Genomic DNA, 14025 nt, shown 5'->3' on the forward strand with positions numbered 1-14025 from the left:
TTCTCTATTCAGATACTTGGAACAAATTATTTTCTTCTTCCTGGTAAAGTGAACTAATGAGCACTTGAAGCTGCTCTTCGGCCGTTCCAAGGGACAGGAGTATTTTCAGCTGATATGTATGTGCATGTGTGTACATTTCAAGATAATCACTATTGCTCTTCCTGTGTGTCTAACTGCATATTTATATACATATACTTAATACATGCATGGATATGTAAATTTCAGAGCTGGTTACATTTTTCTGAAAGGTGATATTTATTTGGTGATTTAGCTCTTGTTTGGGAGTTCAGTACTTGCTAGTAACCTGTGACTCCATAATAAATTATAAAGACAAAACCATTTCCCCACCCTTTATGTAGACATTGCAACTGAGCTTCTAGGCAAGGAATTATCATAATCCATTTACAATGAAGAAAAATGAGTTAGAAAATAGATGCAATTTGCCAAATAATACTCAACATGCCTCTGAGGTTATAATCTCATCTTTTAAATTGTAAACTCTTAAAAGTAGGACCTGTATTTTTTTAATATTAGTTAAGAAATACAAAATGCCTAAAGAGCCTGAACTCAAAAGGTAATGCTGTATAAAGTAGTAGTAGTAATAATAATAATAATAATAGTACTAAGAAGAATAAATTCTGTTATCATTTTAGTAATTTAAGAAGTACTGTGCTAATTGAGACTATGTATTACATTGAATCAAATTCAAAAGGAAAAATTCACTTCAGGCATCCAATTCCACGTGTGAAAAAAAAGCTGTTTGTCAAGTTATAAATGTTTTTGTTTTTAAATATCTAGTGGAGGAAGGAAGGTTTTGTGATTGATATAATAACTGGAATGGGAATTGGAGAACCTGGGTTTGGTTTACAACTCTTCGCAGACTTCCTGTGTCACCTTGAATAAGCCATTTACATTTCCCAGTTCTTTTTCCTCCCTTCAAAAAAGGAATAATTATATCTACTAACAATGCAGGAGGTTTGTGAGACCAACTTAAGAAACGAGACTAATAACTTCTGACTCTTGGAAGTTACTCTGCAACCTCATGTTCTCAATATGCTCAGAGCACCAGACTTCAGAGCAAGCTGGAGGGTCTATTTTATCTCCGGTGCACATGAGGAACTATATTAAACTAAGCTGGATATGAGGGATTCTGTTGATATTGTGCATCTGGGAAGGAAGATTTCTGTAATTTTTATATTGCTGCTAATCCTACTTAGGACTCTTTAAAAGTTAAAAGGTTGTCGAGGATGTTCAGGGCATCTGCAACAATTATAACATTTAAATAATAATACTTTTTAAAAACAGAATAATTGTTTAAAGACATGGAACCTTTGGAGGGGTCTTGCAGAGTTTCACAAGTTGAAGAAGTTCTTATGTGTTATTAAAACTTTAAAACTAAAAAGGTATTCAAGTTCTATTCCTTTCCTTTTTGTTAGATATAGCTTAATTCTTTTTCGTTTGTAGTCATTTGACATCAGGATATATTCACAAGCAATGTATATTTTGCGTGTGTTGGTGCATGTATATATTTACATGTGTGAGTGTGCTTCTGCACATGTGATGTGTATGCTTAAAGAAAGTTCCCTCTGAGTGCATGAACTTGTGTATGAAAGTAGGAACAATAATTTTTGCATTGCAGCTGTGGCTGTTTTCAACATCAAAGCGAAATCAAAACAGTAAAAGTAAAAGAATAGGAAAAAAAAAAAAAAAGAAACATAAACCAAACTATTATTAGAGAAGAACAAAGGAACTGATCCCACAGACAGTTTTTCAACAGCTGGCAAGGTTCATCAGCTATTTTTCTGGTCTAGTGCCTGTCCTCTAAACTCTGTCACTTTTTCTGTTTTGTTTCGTGTACTTTTTTGTTCATAAGTATCACTTATGGTTGGATTGATTTCAACTATGCAGGTGTATGTGCTAACTAAAACCATACTGAAGTCAAGGAAGTGCAAAAATCAGCACCCTCAATAGTTCTGGGGGGACTTCTTGCCTTGATTTGCCAGGCAGGTGGCCTTTAGATAATATACATGTAACAACTGGTCTAGCATTTCAAATATCCTCCCTGGATTTTGTCATGCTGTAAAACAACCCTCCAAGCAAGCACCTTCATTCCCTTTTTGTGGTAAGCTGAGAGAGCCTTTAGGCCAACAGCCATTGACATTCAGAGTTTGTATTGGTCGTCAAGCAGTCAAAAGTTTACTCAAAAAATCACATGACTAAACAAAAATGGGAAACTCCAGGTTTATTTTGATTCCTCCTTTCCAGCTTGCAGTTGTGGTCTAGAAACTGGAACATATTTATTTTATAGGAGGAAAATAGAGAATCTTAATCATATAACCCCAGGAGATGAAGTTTGATGGAAAAGAAACAGCAAATTGCCATAAGATTCAGGATGCAAATTATGAGAGTTGGCAAGGTTGAAGTCACATATTCCTCTTCAAAATTTTGAATTTACTAAAAGAAACAGGCTTTCAGCATCTTACAGAAGCTCAGCATGTATGTAGCAGTTCATACATAAATGATTCCTGCTGAAGCAGCTTCTCTGCCCTTTATGGGGCTAAAGAGAGTACTGTGACTGGTAGCAAAGATTTTTTTACTACCAACAGTTCTCCAGAAATAGATTGTGAAGGAAACCTGGGAAAATATTTTTGAAAATGTCCTGATTAAAGAAACTTAGCTGTCTAAAATATGGGATTTGCCTGTTGGAGATAATTATTTGCAGTTAAGGTTTTGCAAGAAACTCATCATTGGGATAAGGGACTGATGAGTGAAGCAGAGTAGCACCCATAAACAGGGTACAGATAGGAACAATAAAAATTCTTCGGTTTTGCCCCTCTTGGGAATATTTTCCAATTACATTATCTAAAGAAGGCATTAATTTACTGAAAACCAAAACTATAGATACAGCCAGAAATTAATCAGATCAGTAAAAGATTTTCTTGCCCCATTTGTGGTGTTATGGTTAATTTATGAGAGGCCCATCATTTTTGTTTCCCATTGGGTCAGGTTCAGAATTCCCTCTCAGCATCTGTTTCTGGCAATGAGATATCTATAAATGTCTATCTGGACACAGGCAGGGAGAACAGATACATAATTTTCTTATAAAACCCCTGTAGGAATGGAACGACCTCTAATGAGTCATTCTTTACTCCTGAAAGTTAAGCAGGAACTGTCTGAAACTACCCAAAAGGATAGGTCTCATACATGAAACTGAAGCTAGCATTTTCTTTCAAACTGCAGCCCTGAAATTGTGGATACTGACTGGATATGTCACCTGCTTCAATATGGAGAAGAGAGAACCTTGCTCAGGAACTTTATATATGAATTCGAGTAATTCATCTGTGAAGGCTTGTGCTCCTTGTGGGAGGGATTTAGAAATAGGGTTGTCCTTCTCTGAGAAGCTTATTCTTTTCAACAGCAATTAAGCAGGTTGGCTGCATGGATGAAGGGAGCTCAATGTGTTCCTCTTTTCTGGGAGCTGAGCCACTGCACAGCTCAGAGTGCAATTGTTATGGACAAAATATGAGCCCCTATGATTGAAATGGGATGATACCAGCTTCAACTTTCCACCTGCTCAGTATATGGTCCTACCATTCCTCATTTTATAAGTGGTCACCTCTTTCAGGCTGGATGAAATCCACTGTGATTTCTCTGCTCTCTGCACTGTGCCCATGGTCATGCACCATGTTCTGCCTGTGCATCATGGATCTGGCCTTCCTGAGGAGCAAAAGTGTGGATAGGTTTCTTCTTGACTTGCATATGGATTGCTTGGAGCTCACACTGAGCTGGAAGTGGACTTGGTTTACTGAACTAGCAAGAACAGGTGCTCCTCAGCTCTTTCCCCAGGAGCTGGAGTGGAATCCTATCTTTCTTTAGGCTAATTTATATACACTGAGCCCTTTCAAAAGGACTTTGCTAGATTTTGATCATGACCATTCTTGGGGTAAGTACATTTAGCTTTGGAATTACTTGATAACATGTGGAATAATATTTACATTGGCCTACTATGAGAGGAAAACATGAATATTTCAAACTGTGTTCCACATGTTTACTTTTTAAATCCTCCTAAGCCAGCTAATTTTTACTCAGAGTCTGTACATTCATTACCTGGAATCACAGACTCAAAGAAAATTTCTATAGATTGATCATACTGATTCCCTTACACATAAAAATTCATTCCTGACAGAAATATTTGCTCCTAAGGGTATTTTGTAAAGAATATTGTTTTGGCTTGCTTTAACTAACTAATCAGAAGGTCTACCATGAATTCCCTTGGGAAAATATTCTACTGACTAGTAGATCCGAGTGTTAGGAACATGACTCTGGCATTTAGACTATGGTTTCTTGTATCATTTTGTCCCTAAAAATCTATTATTTTATATCTTTCTTCATGAAGATAATTTTAAAAAAAGTCCTTCTAAGGCATTATCAAAGTATTGAGTAGTGTTAGAAATTGAGCTGTGAACCTGCACATCTGGCATTTCATCCCGTTGTCTATACATGCCCTGTGTCCTTTTAAGATCAGTGTGGGATTCTGGCTGGTCTGCTGCTGATCCTAAATAAGCACTGCAGTCTCATTCTGTCTGACTCCATTGGCTGCCCATCTCAGTGGGGTTTAGTAGCCAACGTAATGTCCTTTGCTGTGCCAGTGGAATCTCATGGACAAAATTAATCTCCACTGGATCATGTCTGCTGCCATCTGAAGTTCCTCACTATTTACCAACTGGCCACACAAGATGTTTTGACTATCACGTAGTACAAGCAGTGGACCCACACAGACATGGAGTGGCTCATGGAGACCATGGATCATTTTAGGCCAACTAAAATATTTCTACATGCCTATGTTTAGACAACTGACTCTCATGCTGAATTTCCAGAGGATGAATACTGAGATCTCTCTTAAAGCTTTCAAGAAATGTATTTATTCAGCTAATTTATCCACACAGATTCTTCCCTTTGCTGCCATGTTTTAATGCCTTTCTCTGATGGTTCATTTAATGCTTCTACTTTATAGTAGGATAAGTAGAGGTTCAAAGCTAAAACAAAGAGTACTCCATTGATACCTAATCAAAATACGCTTTAAAACTATAGCCTAAGTATGGAGCATGAAGTATATGGATATTTATCTTATCATCTGGCTTGGCATCAAGCTTGAGTACCTGGATTTGGAGGTACTCAATACAGCAGGAGCGCTAGACCAGGATGATCAGCCCCCATCCAAATTGGCTTTGAACACTTCCTGGGACATCCACAGCTTCTCTGGGCAACATGTTCCAGTGTTTACCATCCTCACAGGAAAGAATTTCTTCCTAATATCTGACCTAAACCTATTCTCTTTTGGTTTAAAGCCATACCCCCTTGTCCTATCGCTACATGTCCATGTGCAATGTCCTTTTCTTCTTTCTTGCAAGCTCCTGTAGACAGTGAAAGACAGCTACAAGGTCTCACTAATCCTTATAAAAGAGCAAAATCCACTCTTTATGGGAAGATTGCCATTGGTTTACCTGGATTAACACAATGTTTTGGAAACACAATTATTAACAGAACTAGTAATGTAATATACCAAAACTTGTACCCAGAAAATCAACATTACAGATAGTCATGCAATAACAACTGTGTAACTAGATCCTGAAATTTTGCAGTCAGCTCTAACGAGTTAGAAGCTACCTCTAGTACTGTATATGTCTTATGTTTTAAGCAGAAATATGCAATGCAGAGTATGACTGCATTTCAGCTGACCCTGTGCATTGCAAATCATGAGCTGCTTCCTTTCAAAATCAGAAGATTAAAAAAAAACATAAATCTGGAATTCTTTAGATTTACCTTCTGTCATCAGGGGTGTTAGCTTTGAAGTCTTCGGGAGTTTCTTCAGGCTTGATATGCCCTTCTTAAAAAGACAAAACTAACATTCCTACATAGTGCTGAGCTGAAAAGTGATTAAAACCCCAAATACAGAAACCATCACAATCCATTGCTTGAGGGAATGAAAACTATGAGGGTCCCCAGTGTTAACTCACTGCTCTAGTGTGATTCATTTGTATAACTGCATATTTATATTTGCCATATAACTTTATTAACTCAGATGGGAAAATACCCCAGAATATGTTGCAGTGTCCTCCACCAGGTTCTGGACTAATTAATTGTGTCTCTTTTCATGTTTTTTGCATGTCCTTCAAGCAGTACTGATGAATTTCCAACTCAGGCATTGTTTTCTGGGGAAAGTTGAAGTATGATTTGCCTTTACTTGCACATTCTTACTAGGCATAGGCTGTTGCCTGCGATTCAGATGACACAGCAGCTCTGAATTTCCCATATGCCTTGGCCTTGCTTTTCTGTTTTAATCACCTTAAGCATCCTTTGTGATCACGGCTGATGTGTGCATATCACCAAATGCAGAGATTTACTTTGGGTCAATTAATGTGGGCATAAAATTGCCAGATGGGTGAATGCAGCTCTTCTCTTGCTGTGCACACAGGCACTTCTCCAAGCTGGGAAGGGATCTAACCACACCCTGTGGAGCCGAGGTTGTGCATACATGCAAAACTACTTTTGTGGATGCAACTGCAGAGAATTTACAGCTGAAGCCCTGGGGAAACAGAGGCGGGGTGTGCCCACTGTGTCTCTCATGGCAATAACAGGCACAGCTTCCAACTTGGCAGCTCATCTCAGTCTGAGTTTCAAATATTTACCAGAGGAGCTAGTGGAGATTAGCTTTCAAAGTTAGGTCAGGAAAGTTATTCACAGCCCTAATGCTCCTGAACACAACCTGTTCCTGTCCTGTACTTACACCACTGGGTTGCTGGATGTTTTGAGGAGGAGAGGTGGAATGAAATATCTTCAGAAAGCGTTAATGCAAAAGCATACCCATGTAAATGTCTCCAGGTTTTGCCTTACGAGCTTTTGCTGCTCTGGATAAGAATCATTTTCACAGAAGTTGTTTGCCCCTGGAATTTCAAATTTTGTCATTGTGCTCATTATCTTATTTTCAAAAGCAGAGATTAAAAATATTTTATGCATTCACTGATTGTTGCGACACAAAGATGATGGATTTACCTTTATCAAGCTGTTTGCTGATACAATGAGTACTTTTAAAAAAAGAATGTATTTTTGCACACCTCCTAGAGTTATTCAAAGTATACTGTTTTAACTCTTAAATATATAAAATTACTCCTCATCAAAATATAATTTCTATGCATCCATAACAAAACATAATGAAGTTATGTACATAATAAAAATTTATATTATTTTTATAGTTTATTTTTAAGGAGAAACTAGTCAGCTGCACCTGAAAATTTCTCCGAACAACATAATAAAAAAGAGGAAGTGTTAAATGTAAGAAAGATTGATCACAGAACCCTTTCTGTCATGATCTGTACTTTGAATTGTAACTACTCTGAATATCAATGTCTGCTTCTTAATCTACTGATCAAACTCTAAATTAGGCTCATAAGTATATATTTACACTTCTGGTATGGTGTTTTGCTTGAAACCATGGACTACCATGGTTTTTCTCTGTCTGTTTTCTGCACCTTTTAATGGATGTGATAAGTTATGTACCTTATATTCAGTCTTTAAGGGCAATGAAAATTTTCTCCCCTTCACTCATAGCTGTAAAAGGGGGTTAACTTTTTGTTCTGACATTGAATTAATTGTACTGGATTTAGAGCTACACTGGGTTAATGGTATGGAACTTCATGGCATCAGATCCTGCTGTTTTTGAATTGATGGGAACAAAACCAGGTTCACAGTGTAAAAATTGTATTAAATTTTGTTTCAGTAGAAAGTATGGAAGGAATATAGTTTCTTCTTAAAATGATTTATTTAAATTGGTAGACTAGAATTATGCTTAAAACCAAGTGTCTAAATGCACCTGTTTAAGTCAGCTTCTTGTTCTCTCAGGTATTTAGGCATTGAATTTTCCCCATTAGCAGCATGATTGACACTGTGGTCCTTACAATAACACATGATTATAACTCTGAAAATAGCAATTACATAAAATGGAAACCAGATGTTGCATGGAATTTGACTCTCTTGGTTTCTCAGTGAAGTAGATGAATTTGTAAAGCAGAAAACCACAATCATTATTTAGATGGATTGTACATGAATTAATGACATAATATCTAAATCATATATGGTTGAAAATAATGATTAACTTTAGCTATCAAGATAAGCTAATGGAAAACAGATTTTTTAAAGAAAAAAAATCAAGGACATGCTCTTTTCAATACACTTTATCTTTACAGTAATAACAAAACCAGACCTGCTTTAACATTTCTTTATCCCTTAGATATCAAGGATTTACATTAAAAATAAACTCTTCACAACTTTTAACCTCAGGAAGTGAACTACACAACCATTTCTATTGTTTTTTGTTGAAGGCAAATGCTTTACCTTTTCACACTGGAGCAAATTTGATCAAATCACCTCTCCTTAATGATTGTGAGCAAATGTTCAGGTTTGTGCCTGCACAAGTGTGTAGTGATGCTCAGTCCACAAAACCAAATTCACAGCACAGATGTGCCACTGAACACACTTTGGCAGACTGGTAGGGCAGCCCCTCAGAGTTTCAATGCATTCGTAACAATGAATATCAACCCTTGGTTAGCAGCATCCTAAGTGGTTAGGTTTGTGAGAGCCCTGGCACATAATTTTCACTATCATGTATGCTCAATTACATCATCATTGTAAAATTAGGAACTTTCTTTCTCTCTTTCCTGCAGATGTGGAAGTTTGAAATTGCATTCCATGGTCCTGTGCCACATTTCATCAGCGTTTTTCCTTTGCTTTCTCCAAAGACTGGCCACATGTGGTGTGTAGATTGCTGGTGCTGTTTGGGATCTCATATCAAATACTGCTACCTAATCCCAGGCGGCCTCGGCGGGCCCACACCTGCAGCTGATTGAATCCTCCCGGAGTACAAAGCCCTGATTTACAGCATCAAGGATACAGGGCCTGGTTGCAGCTGGGCTCCAGCAGGAAAAGGAAGTTGTTCATCATCTTGTGTGCATTTCATTAACAATAGTGTACCCGATATGTAGCTTATACAATAATTTCAAATCACTGACAGAGAGCATTATGGTGTTTGGCATTAGGAGGAAAAATACTTCAGGATGGGCAAATTAAATGTGAGCGTGAGGTTTTCATGTGACCCAGTGAAGGTCCACATGCTGATTTACACTGGGAGGGCTAATCTTGAAATATTTTTGTTCCTTAACTTTATCCTATTTCTTTCCTCTTGTTTGATGAGCAGACTGATCCAGCACTGCGAGCCTCAGTGTAAGAGCATGGGGGAAAGCTGCCTCAGGTTAGTAATAACACTTTCAGAAGAAAAGGCCTGTAAAAAGAATACTGAAGGAAGGGATGATCATGGCTATAAACCTATTGTCCTTAAAAACAAGGAACTCATGGTTCAGAAATGAGTCTTGTGATAAATCACTCCACAGCCTTGCTGAGTCAAGAAGAGATAAATCTAATGAAACTTTCATATCTGCATCAGTTAGATGTACATCTGTGGGAGGAAAGGGGAACAATTGGGATGATGTTCCTCATACCCTTTCAGTATCTACCATCCCATGAATTTAGAAAAGATTGTGGGTACTGTTTCATGGCAGGACAAATCTTGGACTTCTTTAACTGATCTAAAAGGTTTATGGCTGACAATTCAGGGGTATAGCTCACTCATAACAAATTAATCTTTACAAAAAATGTTGCATCCTTTATGAAGTAATGCCTTTTGAGTGTTTTTTTCCTCCTTTTTATGACAACTTGTTTCTTATTAGGAGAATTTTTATTTTTTGTTGAGAAAGTTGTCTTGTTCTCTTCCACTTTCCCTAATCAGAAGTCTTACAAACAGGCTCACAGAAACTGCTCTTGCATACTTGAGCCTTGCAAATTCAAAAGAACAAACTTTGGATGAACAGTCTCTAACGTGATCTCACAGATTTTTTTTTCACAAACAATTCAGTAGTTTCCTGACTAAATGGCACATTTTACACCCAAAAGTCATTGAACTTCTGCAATTGCAGTGTCAAATATAATTTATATTTCAAGGCACTGAGCTGAAGTATCTTGAAAAAATGCGTCAAATACCTGTATAAATTGAGCTTATTTCTGATGCTGCTAAGATAGAACACTAAGACAGTTAAAAACAATCCTATTTACTTGGTGATCAGGGAATTACAAATGATATCTTGAATGACATATTTTTAAAGAAATATGCAGTCATAAATGCAGTTGCAAAGGGCTAGGATTTGCACTCAAAAACTTAGTTCAATAGTTTTATTACAATGTTTCATAATCCAGCAGTGTTCTTACAGAAGAGCAAAAAATGCAGAAAACAGTTGTGATTGAATAAACCCATCAGTTCTTCTTTATCCATATATTTCATTAATGTTCAACATGAAAAGTTTTGCTGGAAACAATTCTGTCTAATTTGCAAATGCAGTTGATGACTGCAGTTCTTTAATCAAGTAATAGATTTAAACAATACAATGTTAAAGCTCTACAAAAAGAAAAAAATATGATTTTCCCAACACTTTTTCTTGTGATTATACCATATGTGTGGCAACTGTGTGAATAGTATCACATTCATTAGTGTGGTTTTTTGGGGAAAAAAAAAAGGATTGGAAAGTGTGTAAGACATTACCCAGAAGACTCATTTGTGTAGATAGTTTTAGAGGTATAAATCACAGGGGAAACTCAGCTGTGCCATTTGCTGTAAGATTTCTCTTGGCTTCAGTGATGTGAACTAAAATTATTGACTAAACACTGCTCTTACAGGACGTATAACAATGAGAATAGGAGTAGTGAGGGTGTTTCTCTGTCTTTGAGATGGTTTTCAGACTTAAGCTGTAGTTTCTTCAGTGCCACATGCTGAGTAACATTTTCAGGCTCATTTTCATGGCTTCCCAGTTATGAAAAAATATAACTTCTTGAGTGATCTTAGCACCCTCAGCCTTTTTTTCTGTTGTTCCTTATAGTGTCTCCACACACATCAGTCCCAAACTTGTCATTCCTCACTGTATAAAGTCTGTGCTAAAAACTCCAGTTTTCAATTTTCTTTTTCTCCCTTAATCTTAACTCTTTTTCTCCTCTAATTTAATTAAACTAGTCATGATAAAAAAAAAAAAAAATAGGAAGACTGAAGAGATTTGTTCCAGATTGGATATCTTGGTTTCAGAAAGGGAAGACTATAGGATAAGTTATCTTGCATTCTGAATCCAGAAATATGAATCTAATTGAGGGCTGGAACAAATCCATTAAATTTGTCTGTAAAAATAATTTGCCTTGAATAGTTATCCATACAGTATTGTTGCTGATACAGTTGTAAAAAACATTTAGCACTTTATAATCCAATCTCTGCCCCTATGCAGGCCTGGGAACCTATTCTGCTTAGGAGGGTAACAACTTTTACAAAGTGTTCCTCGTGGAAATCACCTGGAAAACTTCCAGGATGGCATTCCAGAAGTTATAGTTTTAGCAGTCATAGAAATGCACCATGCTGCATTTCCAGATCCTACGTACAGTAAAATGATTGCATGGGATAGCACCTTCACCTCAACCCAAGAGCTCTGTCATGTTATTGAATTGTTTAGCATTTGATGTGAAATATGGGATACTCTGAGGCTCTCAGGTATTGTTGGCCCACCTCTGCTCACAGAACAGCCAAGGGTAAGACCTGAGTTGACTTTACAGAAAACAGAGTTAGACCGATACTAGGAACCTCTGACAATCCTGTGTTGCTCAGATCAGTCATGTACAGTTCAGAATTCCCTAAGTATAGCCATGCACATTTGGGTAAGGCATTGTGATTTCTCTTTGAAAATGTTTCTTTTTTGCTACAGCTGTTTAATGAACTGCCCTTTTGATATTTTGGCAAAAACTCTTATCTTTTGCATGGCTGGAGTGACAAAATTTGATTTGGCAAAGTGCAAGCAATATGATGGCTTTAAATAGAACAGAAATTACTTGAAACATGGTCTACAGCATTTAAAGAAAACATTTCATAATGGTCCAATATGTTCAGCTTTGACTCTTATCAGCTTTTAGGCTATTCCATGAGTAATGTCATCAGGGTTTGAGCCATCTATCAGACAGGCTGTTAGCCTTTTATCTAGGTGTACAGCAATATAAATAAAACTGAACCCAAAGCATGGAAAAAGCATGAATCTTATCTTGGAGCCATGTCAAATTCAGAGTTCATATGTAACTTAAAATATTAAATTTTCTGTGTTTGTATTTGTTAATAAAGCTTCTAGGAATAGATAGCCTACCATGCTAACTGCTGCCTAAAATGTACATATTAAAAAAATTCAATATCTTTCAAGAAATGACAATTGAAATATAAAATATGGTGGAATGACAAATATAAAAGAAAAAATTAAAAGACTGTACAAAGAATCCTAGAGTTTTTTCAAAGACTTTAAAGAGTAAAGTTTCTGTCTTTTTTCTGATCAGATTTCACCATAAATGTCAAGAATTGGTACAAACACAGAAGTCCTATGATCTTGTTATAGGAACTGGATCTAAACAACACATAGTACAGAGACATATGGTCAGCTATCAACTCTAAGTGGAATTAAGAACTAGAAATAATCTTAAATATCTTCTTGAAAACTACTTGTCTTAGAGCTAGCTTGAATGTAATCTCATTCTTTTTCTTCCATTGTCCTTCTTCAGAAAAACTGTGATATGAGGAAAAAAACAGTTGGTTTACAAAACTTCTTGAATATAGTTTTTGCACTTTAGTTAGCAATATATCATTCCCTCTCCTGATACTGGCTGCTCTGATTTTGAAACTCCCCCAATCAAGACATTTATTTATTTTCAATTGTTCAGCACAGCAAATTTTCTAAGGTATATATTTTTTTTTTCTGGAAGAAGGGAAACATAGTAAAATGCAGAATATATAAGGAAGATTTCAGGAGGAGATGATCTATTCTATTCTATTCTATTCTATTCTATTCTATTCTATTCTATTCTATTCTATTCTATTCACTTATTTATTCATAATTCTTCAAATATAATCCCTTAATGGTATGAATATATGAGGATCCTTTCACTCTTTGTAAAGTACATTTTACTTTTGATAAAGTGTCTCCTTATAAGCATTTCTAGATGTAGTCTTTCTCTTGAACATTACTCTAGAGGTTCATCTTGCTCAATTTCATTTCAGTTCACAAATCACTGCTTTTTCAGCCAAAGACTCCTTTATTTGGTAAGTAGCAGAGCAGAACTTTATCCACATGTTGTCACCACTGGTTTCCAAAATAGCCTATTCAAGTGGGTTGGCAAATTTCAACTAAATGTGTGCAGAACTGAAAACAATATCTGGCTTCTTGAGTTACCAGACTTAATTGTGCCAATGTATGCTTTCATTGCCTGTTGCTGTTCCACAGCTTTCTCAAACATAAACAAAACAGAGTTCCAAAATATTAGGACTTTCCAGCTTTGAGCAAGTTGTTTTCTTCCTCAAATCAACTAAGGGAGTTTCTAGTTGTCAAAGAACAGAAAAAACATTCAAAAATATTTTTTTCTACCCAACTGCCTCTTAATGCTTATTTTGTATTTCATTTTGCCTGTCTTGTTGCTGATGTGTTTGAGAATGCAGCAGGAGGAAGCTGCCAACTGCTGACCACTGCCCTGTAGTGTCTGTGATGGCACAACTCTCTGCAGCACTAGCTGGGTGTCATCTTTACCCATTTAACATTTATACATGCTATTTATGAACAGCTCATACACTGTTTATTATTGTACAATACAGTAGAACTGAGTGTGATTGATTCAGAGAATATAATTTGAGATTTACAAACTCTGTCAAGTTTGAGAGTCATTCCCACAACCACCTGCTATTTACTGTGAGCTCCTTAACTCCACATACCATTCATATACATGTGCTAATGAATATCCTAATACAGGTTTTGTTCATGCTTCATAAGCTGTGTTTCATAAAACTACGTACAGCATTCTCCAGGAGTAAAGACAGCAGTGGCAGCTGTGTTTTAAATTTTAATGTTCGATGGGAAA

Source organism: Sylvia atricapilla, chromosome 3 (assembly GCF_009819655.1).
Source record: "Sylvia atricapilla isolate bSylAtr1 chromosome 3, bSylAtr1.pri, whole genome shotgun sequence".
NCBI lineage: Eukaryota > Metazoa > Chordata > Aves > Passeriformes > Sylviidae > Sylvia > Sylvia atricapilla.